This window comes from Callithrix jacchus, chromosome 8, assembly GCF_049354715.1.
Source record: "Callithrix jacchus isolate 240 chromosome 8, calJac240_pri, whole genome shotgun sequence".
Classification (NCBI taxonomy): Eukaryota; Metazoa; Chordata; class Mammalia; order Primates; family Cebidae; genus Callithrix; species Callithrix jacchus.
In genome coordinates this window covers 93,887,624-93,906,362 of record NC_133509.1, presented here as the reverse complement: position 1 = coordinate 93,906,362, position 18,739 = coordinate 93,887,624, and the positions used below count along the sequence as shown (strand labels likewise).

The following is an 18,739-nucleotide window of genomic DNA, read 5'->3' as shown; positions in this document are numbered from 1 at the left end:
TTTCTTTTCAACATGAGATCTGAAGGAGACAAACATTCAAACGATACTGACATATCGATGCCTATTCATGGGTCATGTGTTCAAAAAACGGTAGCATTAGCATGATCTGAAGGTGGAATTTTTGGCCGTCTGATGTCAAAAGGTGAAGCAGAGGACATGAAAAACTCTCACTGGACCTCCTGGGAGAGTTGGCCAAAACCTGCCTAAAGATGGTGGTCAGTTTCTAGGAAACGATGCATCGTGAAACTGGTGAATGCCACGTTGAAATTGCAAAGATGGGGAGTCCAGCTATGGCCTCAGATAATTGGCTGAAGGCGATGAAGTTATGAGTCATTCATTTCTTGTTTTCTAGAGTTGGTTTCTGCTTACTCTTTAGGAAGGAATGTTGGTTAAAGAGTCATAAGGAAGGGGCATACTGAGGTGTGTCAAATCTCCCCCATTCCATCATGTCCAGGAATTCAATTTTTCAGGTTTCTGTGGGGATCCGCTTGGCCAACAAGGTGTCTGTTTGGTCAGTTAGGAGGCTTGAATTTTATTTTTATTTCTTAGTACCATGTATGAAATGAAAATAAATGCAGCCATCTAAGAATTTTATTAAGAGTTTTAATTACATGAAAAATGCTTATGACAACATTTAATTGGGGGAAGAATGCAAAATAGCACAGGTAATGTATAATCAAATGCATTTTTAAAACTTCAGAAGCTTTTTCTCTATTGCTATGGAGTTTTCTATGTTTTGGTTTTTCCCACAGTGAACCTAAATTAATATTATAGCCAAAAAATAAGTTTCTGGCTTAATAGTTTCAGAATGGCCTTGAAAATTCCCCACGCTGGACAAGGCAACATTTCTCAGAGAAGGGACTACTGTCAGGAAAAAACCCAGGTTGAGAAGCACGTAAGAGAGATTACTGGGTATCCTCTCAATGGAGTGCTTTCTGTGGTCTAAGAGGCCCTCCAGGGATCATCTTTGACTTCATTGTTTGTAATTAGGCCAGTGGTTCTCAAAGTATGATCTGAGGAGTCCTAGAGAGCCAGAGGACTTTTTAGTGTGTTTGTGAGTTCAAAACTGATTTCATTATAACACTAGGATATGGTCATTTTCACTCTTTCTACAACTATAGAGTAGAATTTTTGAAGCGCCTTAATACCCATGATGAAGTCATCATTCACATAACATGAAATAGGTTTCATTATTAACATGTTTTAAATGAAACGATGAATAACTGTAAAGCTTCTTAATTCTAATTTCTAACATAACAAATACATTACCCAGTAAAATCTCTTTGGGATCTTCAAGTTTTTTGGTTTTTTTTTTTTTTTTTTTTTTTTTTGAGACAGAGTTTCGCTCTTGTTACCCAGGCTGGAGTGCAATGGCGCGATCTCAGCTCACCGCAATCTCTGCCTCCTGGGCTCAGGCAATTCTCCTGCCTCAGCCTCCTGAGTAGCTGGGATTACAGGCACGCACCACCATGCCCAGCTAATTTTTTGTGTTTTTAGTAGAGACGGGGTTTCACCATGTTGACCAGGATGGTCTCGATCTCTTGACCTCGTGATCCACCCGCCTTGGCCTCCCAAAGTGCTGGAATTACAGGCATGAACCACCGCTCCCAGACAGGGATCTTCAAGTTTTAATAGGGTCAAAGGGTCCTGAAATCAAAAAGTTTGAGAACCTGATGGACCAGACTACCTCACAGCTCTGTAGAGGCAGAAACTAACTTGCAAAAAAACACACAGTAATGTAATGCCTCTTGTCCATAGCAAAACAAATGAATTTGGTCTGGTAGTGATACAATTGCCTTACATGCCTATAGAAAAGATAAACAAACATTACATTTGACGGCCCTTGAAAATGTTAAACAGTGTTCTATACACTAGCAAATTTATTTCAGCATTTCTGATTGTGGATAGATGACAGATAGTTAGACAGATATATACATACCTGTTCTTCAAATTCTCCTGTGAATGAGCCTTAACATCTTACTGGTTCCCTCATCCATGAATTAAAAATGTTGGCATGTGTTTATCATTTTAAGAGTCTTATTTTTAAACTCTTTGAGAATTATTCTTTAGCATCAACTATCTACAAACAGATCAGTTATCTACAAATAGATAGCTACAAACTATCTACAAACAGATCAGCTATCTACAAATAGATATAGGCCACAACACTAATTAAAATGAAAGAGACTAATAATTCATCAAAATAGGTTTTAAAACAAATGTAAGTTATGATAAATAAGTTTTACTAATTCAACAAAAGAAACCCAGTCAAGACTCTACTTTAACTCCTGAAATCTATTATTTGTTGCTAAAAGTAGCTGAAAATAATACAGACTGATTTGTCAAAACTTCAGAAAAGTAGACTTGATTTCCAATATTTCTTACTGCTTTTCTCCTCAAAGTAGTTTGATCCTAATGAGTTTCTACTGTTAACACCCTGCATTCTAGGAGCTCTAATCTTTTTTCCAATTAATTTTAAATATTGAAAGAAGAGTGGAATAGGCATATCTTATTTTATAGATTAAATACCTGGCCGGGCACAGTGGCTCATGCCTGTAATCCTAGCACTTTTGGAGGCCGAGGCAGGCGGACTGTGAGATCAGGATATCAAGAACAACCTGGTTAATATGGTGAAACCCTGTGTCTACTAAAAACACAAAAAATTACCTGGGTGTGGTGGCACATGCCTGTAGTCTCAGTTACTTAGGAGGCTGAGGCAGGAGAATCACTTGAACCCAGAAGGTGAAGGTTGCAGTGAGTCAAGATCTCCCCACTGCATTTCACCCTGGCGGCAGAGAGAGACTCCAACTCAAAAAAAAACAAAAACAAAAAATACCTGAGCCCCTGAAAGATCAAGTGAATTATATAATCTTACATGTATCAAGAGTGGTTAAGGAAAAATCTCTTTGGGTTCTCCGCTTGCATATAGTTTAGAACACTTTGGGGGCCATGTGCAGTAGCTCATGCCCATAATCCCAGCACTTTAGGAGGTCACAGTGGGAGAATTTCTTGAGCCCAGGAGTTCGAGACCAGCCTGGACAACGTAGTGAGATCCCTGTCTTTATGAAAAATTTTCAAAATTTAGGCGGGCATGGTAGTTCCAGCTCCTCAGAAGGCTTGGGTGGGAGGATCACCTGAGCTCAGGGAGGTCTGCACTGGACCCTGTCTCAAAACAAATAAACAAACTAACTAACTAACTAACTAACTTACCACCTGGCCCTTTATGGAAAAAGCTGGCCATCCACTCTTTTAACTTACTGTCTTCATATTTATCTCATCCCAAGCCTATCTTTTCCTATAAAATGAAGTTTATTTTAGATAACCTCTTCTATTTTCTTTCAGTAACAACCATATAAAATCATTCTCTTAAAGTGTTGCATTTTTAAAAACAGAATATTCCAATGGTAAAGATTTTAATTATAGTATATGTCTTTAAGGACAAAAGACATGTCTTTGGAGAGCCTACAGATACGAAATAACTAGCAAAGACTCAATGTAAAAATAACTATTATTTCATGACCTAAATTTTTAAAATCTGGTCACTTTCCAAAACTCAGAACGGAAATGTCTCTCTCCTTTAAGAATATTTTTTCCTTTTAAAGAAGGTAAAACCTGATTCAACAAAAACACTCCGGTAAAAGATCTCAGCAAATCCAAACATCAATTATACACTTACATGTTATCTATTTTCTGTAAGAATGTTAACTAATTCATACACTGTAAGTATATAAAGTCTTGAACTGTTCTCAATGATAGTAATCTGGAAAACCTGACATTTGCTTTACTCCTAAATGTATATGCTTCTTGAAATATCTCTATATACATGCAACCTAGTAAATTGTGCCAATACACACTGTTTATCATATAGTTTTTCTACCTCTAGTGACCAGAAATAAATTATTTTCACTTTAACCAATTTACAGGAACTAGAGGAAACAGAAAAACATGCTATACCAAGAGTTCCAGAATGTAGAAAATTCTACAGGACAAAGTAACAGTTTTTTGTTTGTTTGTTTTTCAAACAAGTTGCAAGGAAAAACATTACAGATTTAGAGAGGTTTAAGGGACGTATAAAAAACTACTATCCAGCAAATCTTATTTGAATCCTGAGTTGAACAAACTTTTTAAAAGAGGAAATTTTAAGACTGAATAGATGTTCCATGATTTTTAAAACTATATTATTTTAGCAATGACAATAGGCCTTTTAGTTATGTTTTTAAAGAGTCTTGGTTTTTTTGGAGATATATACTAATATACTAAAATATTTTCACAGGATATCATATAATGTCTGGAACTTACTTTAAAATAATCCCAGAGTTGAGAGAAAGTGGTTGAGGATAGAAATAAAAATTTACTTATAAAATGATAACTGATGAAGCTGTGGGTACACAGAGGATTCTCATACTACTTATATTAGTTTCTCCACATATATGTATAGGAAATGTTCAATAATAAAAAGTTTTCAAAATCTTCATTTTTACTCCACATAAAAATAGTAGCAACAGGAAGCAGTAAATCTGATGGGGGGGACATTTTAGGAAAGGGGGTCATGAAGCATATTTGAGAGTTGCCATTCATTCTGATGATTTTTATTTATTTTAAGAGCTAAGTTGTCACCATATTGGCCAGGCTAGTCTCAAACTCCTGACCTCAAGTGATCCACCTGCCTCAGCCTCCCAAAGTGCTGAAATTAACAGCATGAGCCACCACGGTGGCCCCATTCTGATGATTTTTGGATTTTGTATTTTCATTTTAATAATCATCAAGAGTATAATGGCATAATGTTACCTGATATGACAGGTAGAACTTTAGATGATACCCCATGACCTTTGCCCTCATATAATTCCTTTCCCCCCTTTAAATGTCGAACCAGTGAGTATTATGAGATATTACTCTCATGATTATGTTTCATTATACGATCAAAAGGAGATTACCTTGGGTGGGCTTGGCCTAATCAGGTGAACCCTTTAATATCAGCCAGTTGAGTGCAGGAAAAAAAATCAGAGAGATGTTCTCCAGCTGGCATGGAAGAAAACAAACATCCACACTGTGAACTGCCAATGTGGGCCATGTAGAATGGAATGTGGGTGGCCTCTAGAAGCTAAAAGCAGTCCCAGACCCTCAGCTAGTGGTCCTGAGTCCTATAGTCACAGGAAATAAATTCTGCCAACAATTCATAAGCTTGGAAGAAGCCCCTGAGCCCAGCTGAATACTACAACATGTTGGCTGGCACCTGGATTTTTGCCTGTTAAGACCCTGGGCAGAGAATCTAGCCACAGCATGTGCAGACTACTAAGCCACTAAGTTTGTGGTAATTTATTATGCAGTAGTAAAACTAATACACCTTCATAAGCATTTTATAACCAATTAACCCCACAGTATCTCAAGGCCTACCTTTACACATGGGTTTATGATCCCATCAACACCACGTGAGTACCTAAACATTTGGCAATTTAACTTTTAATACAGTGTGTCAGAGGATCATGAATCCAAATTTGAGAAACCTTGAGCTACATAATCCCTGTTAAATGAAATACTTCTTATCTAACACAGTTAGTTTTACAGGCAAGAGTTCATACTTGAATGTTTTTTACAATATGAAGACTTCTGCAGCAAAAATATGCTGCAAAATAATCAAATGAACATATTTAAAGCAAAGTGTGACCAAGCCAAACACATCACCAAAATCTTAGCTTCTCATCACAGCAGGTATAAAATAAAGCTTTTTATCCTCTAATGCCCTAGCTCATGATTAGGATATATGAGAAAAACATGGACCAGATTCCACTACAACAAAACTTTCTTTATAACGAAGATTTTCATATCTTAAATGGTCCATAAATATTAAGGAATTGCAACAACTATCCTTTGTGCACGTCATACATCTGTTTATTTAGAGGAAAAATTTGAGATGTAAATGAAGACAACAAATGGGAAAGTAATATTATCCCTAAGGCCTAAAAATCTTTCTCAGATTCTACTTAGTCTGATTCTTTAAAATGTTTTTTTAACAATAGCTTTGAGATGTAGTTTGCATACCATAAATTTAATTCATATACAGTGTACAATTTGGTGGGTTTTAGGAGATTCACGGATGTGTCACTATTACCGCTACTTCTAGAACATCTTCATTATCTCCAAAAGAAAGCTCATGCTCTGTCTTTAACTGTCCTTCTTTCTTCAACACTATGTTATGCTAACACATTTCCCTTGTAGTAGAAAACCATGGCCATTCAAGATTCAAAATCAACATTTAGGAAAGAAAAGAACTGGAGGTAAAAGATTTGACCATAGGTGGACACAGGGAGGGGAACACCACACACTGGGGTCTGTCTGGGGAGAGGGTGGCTAGGGGAGGGATAGCATTAGGAGAAATACCTAATGTAGATGATGGGGTGCTGGGTGCAGCAAACCACCATGGCACATGTATACCTATGTAACAAACCTGCACATTCTGCACATGCACCCCAGAACTTAAAGTATAATAATAAGACTTGACCATAGGCATAACAAATATCTTAAAAACTGATTTGTGATTGTAGAGCTTCCTATAACTGATGTTGTAAACATTCCCTTGAAAAAATGAACATGCTCCAAATAAGCAAAATATGAAAGCACTTTCCAAGGAAAGCAAAGACCATTTCATTGGGGAAGCTCTTCACCTATTGCACAGGTGATCTGTTTGTTTCAGAAGCTGAAGACAGAGGATGATCTGAGCTTTATATAAGTAAAACAAGGAAAAAAATTGGGTATTTCTCTAAGAACATAAAACAGCATTCTAAAATGCTCAACACTAAAAACATTTTTTACACAGCAAATGAACAAATGGATGATGTTTTAAAGTGTTGTTTCCGCGGTTGATGGAACAGTCCATAAAATGCCCAATATATTTTCCAAAAAAATCAGTCATTTTCCTTGCTTCTGCTATGCTTGCTAGAAACCTGGATATCTTAAATTCTGTCTGAATGTTTTTTCCCAAGCCACTTTATTTGCTCTCCCGACAAGGTCCTCCATGAGATGTAGTGCTGGCAACATGGAACAGGCTAAGGAGGGAAACTTGCAACAGACCTGCCCATGTCTATGAAGCCAGAGGAGGCCTCACAGGAAGCTCACAGAGGTAGCTGTGAAAGAACCTAGATCCTTTCTAGATTATTTTAGATCCTTCTCTAGAAGGAATTCTAAGAAGAGCATTTACTACTACTCTCCCGCTAAATTTTTATCTCAAGGATGCTCATGGAATTGACTATCTGTGAATGGGTAGTTTGTCTCCTTCTTTTACACAGTAGATTAAAATGTAAATTGATTCATCTACAGATTTAGAGGGTTTTCAGTTAAACCTGTCAAAATATAATAGAGCTTCAATATTAGTAGAAGCATTAGGTTCAGTGTATTGCACACTATATGACAGGGAAAAGACCTTTCCTTATCACAAATACAAAATTCTAAGAAAACTTTTATAAAGTCACATCAAAATGGACATGATTTTTTTTTTTTTTTTTTTTTTTGAGACAGAATCTCGCACCATCGCCCAGGCTAGAGTGCAGTGGCACCATCTTGGCTCACTGCAACCTCCACCTCCTGAGTTCAAGAGATTTTCCTGCCTCAGCCTCCCAAATAGCTGGGACTACAGATGCGCACCATCACATCCAGCTCATTTTTTTTTTTTTTGAGACACAGTCTTGCTCTGTCACCCAGGCTAGAGTGCAGGAGCACAACCTTGCCTCACTGCAACCCCACCTCCTGGTTCTCCTGCTTCAGCGAATTCTCCTCCTCAGCCTCACCAGTAGCTGAGATGACAGGCACCCACCACCACACCCAGCTAATTTTGAGTGGAGACAGGGTTTCACCATGTTGGCCAGGCTGATCCCAAACTCCTAACCTCAGGTGGTCCACCCACCTCAGCCTCCTAAGGTGCTGGATTACAAGTGTGAAGCCGCCATGCCCAGTCAGACATAAAATTTTTAAAAACAGAGCTGTGCACTTAACCAGGTAGGCAGCTATCTGCATACATCTGCATACCCAGCATACATCTGCAACTGTAACTGCATTTCCTGAACACAAGATCTTTCACTCTTCTCACCTATGTTCCTATTTTTGTTGAATGTGAGAATTACCTGGGGATCTTTAAGAATCCTGTAGAATAGACCCCAACTCCACATCTATTGAGTTAGCATCCCTAAGCATCTCTGTTTTAAAATCCACTGTGAACATTCTGATGCGTATCCAGGGCAGAGGACTACAACACCAGACAGAGCAGAAGAGGCATGGATACCCTGAGAAGTCCCACCAATCCCTCTGCAAAGGAACGTTGTTTTACATTTTATATGAAAATATATGCTTCCCTAAGCATTATCTTTGCATTAGTTGCTCAAGAAGGGAATTTGGGTTGGTTTTTAAAACTTTATAACATTTTCATTTCGTACCCTGAAAATCTTACCAACGTTTTTTTCTGTAAGGCAAGGCAAGTTTCAGTGTTGCCAAAGCCCGAGCTTTAGAGTCAAGTTTAAAAAACATTCTTGTTTGAGGGAGAAATAAAAAGTGGAACATCACTGTGCTAATCCTCTTCAGAGCCCTTCCCACACTGCTGATTTGAGATAAGCTGTCATTTTTAAAGGCTGAAGGCATTTTTTTTTTAAAGCAGTTTGGCCTTTGACAATAATGACAGAGTTGGCCTTCCCTTTCCCCAAAGGCTCATCCTCCTTACCCACAGACAGCATTACTGACCTACCAACACAGGCCATGGGCTTCAAAGCTGTTTACCTACTAACTCTGCTGGGCTTACACTGACCCAGCATCAATGTCTCACAGTCTCCTGTTGTGACCAAGGACACATCCTTAAAATGTGGCTGACCTCCCAGGCTGTGGTCATGGAAGAATGGAGAAGTGACTCTAAAGGGTCTAATCCACTGACCTTTACTTTGCTCTAACCAACTGCCCAAATAAATAAAAACAGCAGGGTGGCTCAGTTTCCCAGATGAATTCCAATTTATCCCTAAATATCCAGGCTTGGTTCAACGATTAAAGTCTTCAGGCCATCCAAAAAATCTGTCAAATGGCTCTCAGCCACGGGTGATTTTGCCCCCAGGGAACATTTGGCAATGTCTGGAGACATTTTGGGTTGTCACAACTGGAGGAGGGGATGTTACTGGCATCTAGTGCATGGAGGCCAGGGATGCTGTTAAACGTCCTACAGTGCACAGCACAATCCCCCTCACAACAAATAATTACCCAGTTTCAAATTTCAAGAGTGCTGATGTTGGGAAACCCTGGGTTAGAGTACAAAAATGGGTCATCGGCCAGCCCACTGCTAGATAAACCTTTGAAGAGACATTCAGCCCAATTTAATTTAGTTTAAGATAGTAATCACAAACTCATGCCTTCAAGGGACAAGGTGATAAATATCACATAAACTAAGTGTCTGTGCATCAGGCACTAGGGTGTGGTAAGGTCTGTGACGAATCAGAACATAAATGCTCACTAAAACATTCCTTTTTAAAAATAATACTGTGCTGGCCAAGCAAAATGTGGACAGCTGGCTACATTCACTCTGTGGACCCCTGGTGGTCAGACTCCAGTTTAAAGTGATGATCGGCTGGGCACAGCTGTACATGCCTGTAATCCCAGCAACTTAGGAGGCTGAGGATGGAGGATTGCTTGAGGCCAGGAGTTCAAGACCTCATGTCAAATTTTAAAAAAGAAAAAAAATTAAGTAAAAACTAAAAAAAAAAGTGATGATCAATTTAAAGAGAACTGTATGATCACCAAAAGATCCTGTCAAGTTTCATCCCTTATATCCTACAGAATTCCTGAGCTGTGCAGTTGAGAAGAGACTGGGGATCAGATTGTGGGGGGTTAGCTCCAGCCAAGAACAGGATCTCATGACACTGTGCCAAGGCAGGGGCAGCCAAGGTTGAAAACTGGAGGCAAAAAAAGTCAGAGTTCTCCCTCCTCACTGGTCTCCATTTTAGGGAAACTCAATGGATATTACTTTGACGATTATACAATGCCACATAAGTGAGGTCATTATTTTAAGAGGATACTGTCTTCCCAAAAATTTAGACGTTTTATCCAGAAGATAGCTTATTCTATGTGAATACACGGTGAAATGAGAAAAGAAAAGCCCAGAAAGTTTAAAGGAATTGCCAAGATTACCCAAACTGAACCTAAAATCAGCTTCTCTTTTCCCTCTGTACAATTGCAAAGCACCCAGTGACAGGTGAAGAGATTTCATTCAAGGTGTCAAATATGTGTGATTAAACTCTCCATCAAGCAGAAGTTACATGTAAATTAAATCTACAGTTACTCCACATTATCCTCCTTCCTCATTAGAAAAGTCATCCACATATTTGTCCCACATCACTGTTTTAAAATCTCTTTTTCCCTAACGGAAGTATAAAAGCAGGTTAAGTATCTCCACCCCTCCTTCCAGATCCGGCTGTAGAGAAGAAAGGCAAATCAGCAAATGGGAAAGCAAGGAGGAAGAAGCCCTGATATGAATATCCCCGAGTGTACCAGTGTACGAATGCTTTCTGTTGGAGGAATTCCTGGCCTGAAGAGACAGCATAAACAAAGGCCATCCAGAGGGAAACAAATGATAAGTGAAACCCAGTAACTCCCTCTGTCCTCCCCTCTACCTACTTCCCTCAACATGAGGAAAACAATCTGAGCATGGGAGATTTACAATGTAAGCTGTCCTCTCCTGGCGGCCTCACAGTTCTCATTCTAAGTTAGAACGTGAAGCAGGGAAGACATGCTTTTCTTAAGGTCAGTGATGGGGCTCCCAGGATATGAAACTTGGCAGACTGGAGACAGCCTTCTCACCCTGCCCACAGAGGGGCCACGAAAGCAGAACTGTCAAATTGCAATGCAGGGAGTATAGAAGGAAAAGGTTAGGTATGGAAGAAACATAACTTCAGTCACAGTCCGAAAAGAAACTGGGTTAAATGTAAAACTATATACATTTAAAAAAAATTTTTTTAACCAGCTCTTGGCAGAAAATATCATAGGCAAGGCAGTTTCCTGCCACAGTTCCTAGAACTTCTATAGTTGGAAGCGTTACCTACTCACAGAATCTCAAGCCCTGAATGGGTCATAGAGTATTTCCAGTTCAATCTTTATTCTTGACTTTAAAAATACAAAAATGTAATAGCAGGCCTGTTCACTTAACCTTCTGAGAACACAGTGCCGGTGGTCTCAGCCATTGGCTTCAATGCCAGCATTTATTTATTGCATGTCCTCTGACTTCTCGTTCACATTACCGGGTGTTGAGCGAAGTACCTCTAACGCAGAAATGATTGCCACACAAACAGGATGGGGAAACCAAACAGAAATTATATTGTTGCTTCTTTTCCCACCCTCAGACTAAAGCAAATAACAGTCACTAATACTGGGTTAACTATAGCTGCATTTGAAAAAAATAATTCTAAATGGGTTGCCTTCAACAGAAATGTATGACATTTTCCATATTTACAATTTCACCAACTTATAGAGAATGCAACAAGGTTCTTCAAATAGTTTAAGCTGTCTGTTTCATTTCCTTTAATTTCTTACAATTCATTTTCTAATAAATTCTGGGGATTTAGAAGGGTCCCTGGTCTAAACCTCTTGTTACAGAACTGCAGGTTCTAACTTAACTTGTGTCTAGACATTTCACTGCTTGATTTTACCAACTCTCTATGAAACTAATAACAATTTAAGCTTAGGCACATATAAACACTCTGTCTCATCTGGTGAATGATGTAAATCACCATCCTTCACTCTTCTTCTAGGGTACAAATATGAAGAACTTTATAGAAGAGTAAGCCCAGAAGTAGCACCCAAACACACATTGATGACATCTGTCATTCTGCCAAGAAAGGAAAAAGACCAAGGCCATTGACTTTGGCAAACTTTTTGGAAGTTGCTAGAGTCCTGACCTAATCTTCATAGGAGGACAACTGTCAGAAGCATACACAGTTCCTTAGCAAGCTGCTGGCAGTCTTGCCTCTCACTTACAGGGTTTCCCTACCAATTCACTTTAATATATGGCACCTTTTTTTTTTTGCCCCTAGTAGTGATAGCTGTGCACTGATATATCCACAATGTACAGTATAGTCCCCAAGAACATGATTAATTAAAAGGAAACAGAAAAAAATCCGACTAGAATTATAGGTGCAGTTGTGGCTCCAAAACAAGGCAAAGCTAACCCATGCCCTTGACCTGGTTTGTGCGTCACTAACAAACTGAGCTTAGCCAACAAGCCAGAATATAAGAACTCATCTCAGAAAATAAAAGATGGGCATCTGTATTACTCCAACAATGCCCAAAGCTAGGATCTGGGCTATCTACTGTTGTAAGCCTAAAGTCAGGAAGTCTATCAGATGGGCAATGTTTTCCAATCACACTGCAGGTATTTTTTTTAGACATAAAAAGGACAAAGACCAGTTTAATAGGTGACCTTAATTGTGTGCCAGCAGAAATACAGGTAGCCTTAAAACTCAAATGCTGGTGTAATTTATAGAACAGAATGAGCTCAGGTTATTACTAAAGGTGAATGACATACTTAGAAAGTATAACAAGATGAATGATTAAGGAAAAAAAAAGCTTCCGAAGTCAACGTCTGTTCAGTAAATGTTATGATTGTGTAGCCTAATGGTTAACAAGCCTTTGTTTTCATGTTTCCCTTCCTGGCAATATGCCGTTAAGGCACAGCTTTCCTATTATTTCCTTGTGTTTTAGTCAATTGTCTTCATTAAATATTGTCTAAGTGGCACAATATCTAGTTTTAAGCCAAAAGGAAAAGATCTATTGTAAGTCAGGAAATCACACCAACTGCACTGGAAATTGAACTTGCTTCCCTAGTTTTCCCCATTTAATTCACAACTATGGCTATGGTTTAAAAGAATTGTAATTGTTTATTTTGTACCAAATTTGCTCCACTGTAAAAATAAATAAAAGTCTCTCTTCTGAGGAGGGGGGAAAACGTTTATTTTAATATCTAAGGCTATCCAATATTAGATTACATGCTTGACTACCGCTCAAGTGTTCATTATTTTCTTTTCAAAAGAGCTTTCACAATTTATGTTAAAAGACTATAGGGAAGAGGAAAGCTGAGAAATTACAGGCCCTCTTAACTCTCAATGCAGGCTTCTGTGGCCCTGTTCTGGGTGAGAAGATCTTTTATCAGAAGAGGGATTCAACCTAGTGAAAAGTTATCTCACTTTACAAATAGGGTCTAATGCTGGATGGGCTCCAAATAGATTTAGAGCTGTAATATAGAGCATTTCCTTTTTCAAATAATTTCTCTATTGTTCACACAGCAAAAGAGAGCTCCAAAGTTGTATCATTAGTTTATCATTTAAATACACAAAAGCAACATTTTTAATCTCACCTAACATTTTCTGTCCCAGAAAATAAGAACCCATGACATGAAGGCTTCACTTTACTCTCAATTAACCCACGACATACTGACCCAGCACTGTCAGAGAATTAAGAGACACAAGGAAGCTGATTCCCCCAACTCGAGTTGCAGAGAGATATGAATAACATGCAGCAAAGTGAGAAGCCAGGCAACAGCAGATGTATAAAGAACTAGACTGCTTGGGTCCCTAACCTGGTCTGCCATTTACAGGCTGTGTGGCCTGAGCTAGGCAAGTTCTTTAACTTCTCCATGCCTCAGTTTCCTCATCTAAAACACAGCAATAAAAATACCTATCTTGTATAATTGTGTGGAATCAATGACGTAACCCATGGAAAGCATTGGAAAGGACTTGGCATGAGGTAGGCACCTCACATACACTATCAGTAACCACTTGACTGTAAGTATTGTACGGTCAGGCTAAGTGCTCTAAGATGGAAGCGGGGGTGAAAGCTGAGGCACAGACAAGGAAGGTTTCCTGGAAGCTGTGGCACCTGAGCTAGATATGAAAGCACAAGAGAATCTAGACACTCAGAGGGATACATATTCCAGAGGTGGACAGCCATTACTGCAGAAAGTCAGAGGCAGTAAAAAACAAGAACGCTTAGACACCAATGAGGAAAACAAGCTCGCCAAAGCTGACGGTGTATTTGGTAACACCAGATTAATGATGGGGAAGGCTCTGTATACCTGCTGCGCTTCTAGGACTTAACAGTCAGTTCATTTTTACATGTTCTATGAATGCAAACTCTCCCTGAAATGCTCTGTTCTCCCATGCCCCTAGAACAGTGGAAAGGATACTAGAAAATTAAAAGGTAACCTATTCTTTCGGCAAAAAAAAAAAAAAAAAAGAGTCTGCTTCAGTGAAATGTAGGTCACCAAAATCTACTTGAATCTCATGTTCATCTGTCCCTCTTTCAGTGGGAGTACAAACAAGGTGACAGCTCAGAGAAGGGGGGTGTACTTCAGATTCAGGCTTCAATGCTGGTCTCTATCAGCAGCCTCAGCCACTCTAAATAATACAGTCTACATAAAAGACAGTACACTTGCTAAGTGAATGCATTTTCAAGAGAGGTATCATCTACCCTAGCCTGATCTGCCAACCAGACATTATCCCCAAGCCACATACAAAAATACAGAAAATGCTCTCAGTACCAATTTCTTAAATAGTACCTGTGCAGTCAGTTTCCTCTAAACTTTGAGGTCTTGAAACCACTACAACAGATGCTGTGTGTATTTAAGATAGCTCTTCACTTAGAAGATTATCTCTATTACCAAGTTAGAAATTGTAATAACCAAAATAAGTCACCATTTTCCTCAACCAAAGAGGAAAAAAATCACAACAGAATATAGAACTTTCATTTGACTGGTGTCCCCTCTATAGAGAAAACAAGATTGCTAACCCAAGTTGGACACCTTGCTTGGTTTTCAGCAATGTAAGGATAGACTTAACACTGGAAATACCAGAGCATGGCTTGAAGCCAGGGAGGGTCCCACAGCCGTTACAAACTCTGTTTCCTGAACCAAACACCTAGGGCACTCAGTGATACCAAGCTTTGTTGGAAAAGCATGTTTCCTCTGCTCCAATAGCTGCAACTTTTAAAGTGTTTTCACAGAAGACCTCAAGTTTCTCTTTAGACATTTCCCAAATATTTACAAAATGAAACACTTTCAATCAGAACTGGTTTGCTTGTAAACACCTTATTTGTTTTAAGGACTATAGTGCCAACACTAAAAACAGCCTTTTAAACAATGTAGCTCAAATAAAACCACACACACGTCTTAACACCCAGAACATGTCCACAAAACAAGAAAGCCAGGATTCAAATTCCTTAGCACCTACTCACTGAGCCCCTGTAAGCAACACCCAAGTATGTGACCCACCACACCCTCTTCATTATCATACCTCCTCACTAATGTATGCTCCTGAAAACCCACAGAATCCAACTACTGGATGGTAACGTTACAAATATCAGGCAAATGTTCTTTCACATTTCTTTCACATCAACCAGCCTGAGACTACTGATCCTGTTTACAGAATGGCTCTGACTCAGGTGAGAGGACTATTGTCTCCCAGCTCTTCTGGGAGACACTGGTGGCCTGGCAAAAGCTTCTAGGTATCTTTGTCCTGGTCTCTGTCCCTTTTCAAGTGTCAGACACCTCCAGGGAAAATTATCTGGGCCAAATATAGTGCAACTGAGAGAAATCTAGAAATGCCTGGTTCAGGGGTAATAAATTGTAACTAGAAAGAAAGAGTCCATGTGAGGGAATGTATTCTAAAAGTAAATAGTTAGGAAATTCATCTGTCTATTTCAAATACACAGAAAGCCTTTTAAGTCAGACAAGTTTGGTTTATGCTGAAATGAAACTGCTTGGCAGAAAGCTTAGAGGAATATTACCACGGATGACAGAACTATCAGTGGAAATAACACAGACCTTGGATCTCCAATCATAGTTCTGCTAGTTAATATTCATTTTAAAAATATTTATTAAAGACCTACAAATGAACAAACTGCTCTAAATGCTGGGGAGATAGAAAAGGACAAGACAAAGATGCTGCCCTCAAGGAGCTTATAATCTAGTAGGGTAGACAAGCAGAAGAATTAAGGAAATTTTCTTTCTTTTTTTGAGACAGAGTCACGCTCTGTCACCCAGGCTGGAATACAATGGTGTGATCTCAGCTCATTGCAACCTCTGCCGCCGGGGTTCTTGCAGTTCTCCTGCCTCAGCCTCCTCAGTAGCTGGGACGACAGGCGCACGCCGCCACATCCGGATAATTTTTTGTATTTTAATATGAGAGATGGGTTTTCACTGTGTTGCCCAGGCTGGTCTTAAACTTCTAAGCTCAGGCAATCTGCCTGCCTTGGCCTCCCAAAGTGCTAGGATTACAGGTTTGAGCCACCATGCCCAGCTGGGAATTTTCATTTAATGATAAGTTCCAGGAAAAATAAAATAAAAAGTAACAACTTCTGATCCTGTTTCCAGATGGGGATGTAGCCACCTACTTAAGATGGTAAGTTGTCAACCACCAAGCATACAGCAATCCCATGCATTTAACTGACTATGGATATACATGCATATATACTCTCATATACACACTTGCCCCAATAATTGCAACATCTGTGATAATGCACATTGGTATAAAATGCAAGCAGAGGGGAAACAAAATATTTGTGTAAGTCAATTACAATTAATGTAATTACAAATAACTGCATTCATTAGGAATCTATAAAAAGGGAAAGCCTAAACAATTATTTATAATATTAAAGTATAATTAGGAGAGTCCAGATACTGGAATAATAGTAGTGGTGGTATAAACAGTATTACAAATAGTAACACAGCTGCCTGTCCACTTTGAAGGGTTGCCATGAAGAACCAGGCTATTTTGCCATACAAGTAAGGCTCAGAGATACAACCCGATGGCACAGTATTAGAAGCTAGGTTTAAATCCTTAACTTCAGATTACTTTGAGGGGAAAAAAAAAAAAAAAAAAGGACAATGACCAAGTATCTTAAGAGTCATAGGCTATAGCACCTAGAATTAACATTAGGAAACCCTCTATACCCTTTCCCCACATTACCCAAGAGGAGACTGAGGTCTTCAGAGGTAAAAGGGTTAACCCCATCCTGGAGCAGCAAGTGACTGACAGAGCCAGAGTGGGACCCAAGGCTCCTAGTTATGGCCCGGCATGCTTTGCCCTCAAAGACCTGCACCCTCTAGGCTGGCTTTAGAGCTTATGAAAACCACACGGGACTGCAGTGACTTCCAACTTATTAATTGTCCCTAATCACTTCCAATCAGCTGCACCTAGAGCAAATTGAGAGCTCTCTTTACGCAGAAGAGGGGAGGGCACCCTTCAAGACAAAGCTGCCTCCAACACAATAAATGACCTTATTGGGGAAATCATGTGGCTGCCCGAAAGAGGAAACAGATTTTTCAAATTATAATTTTCAAAGTTTGCCTCAGGAAAAAGGCGCCAAACAATTAGTTTCAGGGAAGAAGGTGGCGTGACCAGGTGTGGCACGGGGAAGGGAAAGGGATCTAGAACCCTGTCCAAGCTATTTAGGAGAGAAAGGGGAAAGTCCTGGGGCTGTGAAGGGGGCAAGGAGGAGAAAGCAGCTGGGCCGGGGCGGGCGTTTGACCACACCCACTAGCCACGCCCTCCCAGCTGCCCGCAGAGCCACATCGAATCGAAACAGCAGTGGCAGCAGCTAAGATTCCGAAGGCAGGAGTCGCCATGGCAACGGGATTCATCTTGCAGGCAAGTCCGCTTCAATTCACTGGGTCCTTCTCGAATCTCAAGAAACTACCAGCTCTACGAGAGCAAAATGGTCACGGGTGGCATTTGCTCTTGATGCTTTCCAGAAAGTGGAGATGCAGGAGAGGGGAATGGAGTTCAGGCATCACTAAATATGTTATGGGGCGAGAGGCAGAACTCCGCAAAGCCAGTCCGTGAACAACTTGAGATCTTAGCAGGGTTTGATGAACAAGTAAACGAACAAATGAAGGTATTAGGTAAAGGGAAAGAACATCCAGAGGACTTTGAGAGATCTGGGCCTGGCGCACGTCTCCAGTCAGAAGGCAAGCCGATCACAAGCCGTTGGCTTTCAGCACCAGCTGGGTAAACCCGATTATCCAGCCCTCCTGCCCCACAGGGAGCCTAATCATTAGATTATCCGACACTCCACCCCCGCGCCACCACCTCCTGGCCCAGGGCTCCAGGGTAGGCGCTTCGCCCCATCCCAGGTGCTCTCTGCCAAGGCAGCGTGGGGACTGAGATGCGCCCTCCCGAGAGGGACTGGCGGCAGGAGCTCTCTGCGACGCCTCACAACCGGGTTAGCAGGCGGCGCAGCCTCCCCGGCCGCCAACACCCCGCGCTCCCTCCGCAACGCCCGATTTTCCTTCTCTCTGTTTTGAGACATTTAGCTCCAACTTAGTCTGAATTACAGGCATTCCGTCCCTTTCGAATGGGGCTGATAGTGAGGGTGCCAGTGGCTCGGCTCGCAAGCGGACGGGTACACGAGTCCCTCCTTCCCTGTCCCCACCGCCGTGTCCACCAAGCCTGCCTCGGGGATCTCCCTCTAGGACCCGCCGGGCCGGGAGCTCCCTGCAGCCGCTGCAGTACCCGCGGCCCCAGCCCCGGGGAGCCTGCAGCAAGGCGGCGAGTGGTACCCTGCCGGCTCCCCGGCCAGCCGGGCGCCTTAGAAAGAAAGGAGGGAGGGACCCCCGTCCTTGGGGGCGTCTTTCTCCCTGCTGCCTTGGTTTGCGTTGCGCTGCAGCCATTTTCCCACCCCCAGCTTGGCAGCCGAAAGCTGTCTCCGTCCCATTCCCACCCAGACCCAA

The 18,739-nt window shown here is 40.7% G+C and overlaps 1 protein-coding gene and 1 long non-coding RNA gene across 10 annotated transcripts in view; one reads left to right on the top strand and one right to left on the bottom strand.

Annotated features, from left to right (window-relative positions):
- Positions 1-18,739, bottom strand: part of DAAM1 (dishevelled associated activator of morphogenesis 1) — a 189,645-nt gene that overhangs the window by 170,635 nt on the left and 271 nt on the right. The window lies entirely within an intron of this gene.
- The window catches only part of LOC144577416 (uncharacterized), a 187,730-nt gene continuing 186,563 nt past the window's right edge, over positions 17,573-18,739 (top strand). For both annotated transcript variants that reach the window (XR_013521238.1, XR_013521239.1), the window contains exon 1: positions 17,573-17,657. This is a non-coding gene — a long non-coding RNA (uncharacterized LOC144577416). The remainder of the gene's footprint in view (positions 17,658-18,739) is intronic.